This window comes from Ammodytes marinus (genome assembly GCF_949987685.1).
Source record: "Ammodytes marinus genome assembly, chromosome: 3".
Taxonomy (NCBI): Eukaryota; Metazoa; Chordata; class Actinopteri; order Uranoscopiformes; family Ammodytidae; genus Ammodytes; species Ammodytes marinus.
This window is the reverse complement of record NC_137232.1, coordinates 5743320-5745393: the sequence shown is the minus strand read 5'-3', so window position 1 is coordinate 5745393 and position 2074 is coordinate 5743320.

The following is a 2074-nucleotide window of genomic DNA, read 5'->3' as shown; positions in this document are numbered from 1 at the left end:
TAGACAAGTCTTTGACGTGGCGGCTGTTGGCCGGAGTTTTGCCAGCTCTCTAGGCACCGCCCCACTTTAAGCACAGCATGTGATGAGACCACTGAGAGACAGGTAGAGCTGCAACACCACAAATCCAAATGAACGGAAAAAGTTACACCAAAATGACTCTGCAAACATCCATTAATTAATTAGCCAATTCATAATTTTCTTTCAATTTCTGATGTCATATCAACTGTTTTAGGTTTTAGGAGGGAGCACACAAAATCAGTAGCCTACAGAATTAATAGACTTTACAACACATCCTTGTTATTATTATTGTTTGTGTTTTTTGTTACACCATTTGGTTCTAGCGTAGGCCTACATTAGGCCTAAACGTGTAATAATAATACATATTACTGCAAAAACGTTTATTGGAATTAACTTTTTTCCTTGTTTTTCTGAGGGCATAATATTGTGCACACATTGTCGGATATATTGTGCCATCCGATGTTAAAATGAATTCAAAACACACATTGGTTCACATATTCCAAAGAGTAATAATAATTCATATTTTTGTAAAAAAAAAAATATATATATATAGGCCTATATATATATATAATAAAAAATATATAAATATTTATATATATATATCATAAAAAAACACCCCACAGTCTTCCAGTTCCATAAAAGGTCATAATGCTGCCTAAGATTAAAGTTAAATACATTAAAAAAAGTTAATAGGTGTATTTAATTTAGATTTGTCTTACTTCCTCTGTTATATGAATGGGGGAGCACGAGGCTGCGCTGCATTAAACGAGCGCGCCTAACGTCAAACTTTACAGTAACACGCAACGTCCGGTTGTTGTTTACAAAATAAAACCACGCCTTGTAACTATTTGTGAGTGAGAGCCTTATTAAAAATCCCAGGGCCCCATCACTTAGGCTTCAATTGAAGCACACTAGATGGGGTCTCTTTATGTCCAGTATGAAAAGGAGGGATGATTACAGCGAGCAAAACCTGTTGAAAACGAAGAACCCCATTCCTTAGTAGCCTATGTTTTTTCTTTTCAGAAGTGGCAAGCTTTTATTTTGAAGGGCTATTTTTGAAGAACTTTCTGCTGAGAAATCAGTTTGCTCTTTGTCGCTACCTTTTAAGGCAAGACATTGGCAAGGCAAGTTTATTTTTATAGCACAAGACACATGGCAATTTGAAGTGCTTTAAAGGGGCATACAAATACATTATGAAATAAGACATAAGTAAATATTGAAATCGCATTTACATAACAGATAATAAAACAAAATGTGGAAAAAACAGGCACATTTTTAGAAATTGAAAGACATTTAATTTAATTTGAAAGACAATGAACACAGGCAAATAAAAGTTATAGGTTAGAAGGCAAACAGAAAAGTGTTCAGCTTTAAGTTAAAAAAGATGAGAGTTGCAGCGGACCTCAAGTTTTCTGGGAGTTTATTACCTAACAGGATCGAACCTTAAAATAGGAGTCAGTGATTCTGGAGAACGCTTGAGCCTAAGCCCTGTAAAAGGGTATGATGCTACCTACAGTGGGCAGTGGGCTCCCATTTTTTTTAAAGCACACAGTACTGACAGGTGGCGGATTATGAGGAGATATTCACTGATTTTGACAAAAAAAGATGTTGTCAACAAGCGTCCAGGATAATCCCTGACTCCACCTTTAAAACTCTGCTTGCTCAGTTATTCATGCGGTTACATTTCTAACACGCACACCTATTAGGCCTACACACAACACAGGAGCTTGTAGAACAGGTGAGGTGACATGTAAAACCACAGCATCACTATAAAAACAAGTTTATTGTTAGACCCATGTGTGATGTATAAACAATTGTGTTGAATAGTTTCAATATAGCTTGGTTTCTTTTTGTTTTTATTGCTTGTCCTTGAATTGTCCCCTTTTCCTCTTGAAAAGCTCACATTACTCATGAAGTCTTGAGCTTTCCTGTATGTAGGATGTGACCCCTGTGGTGTGTGTGTGTGTGTGTGTGTGTGTGTGTGTGTGTGTGTGTGTGTGTGTGTGTGTGTGTGTGTGTGTGTGTGTGTGTGTGTGTGTGTGTGTGTGTGGGTGTG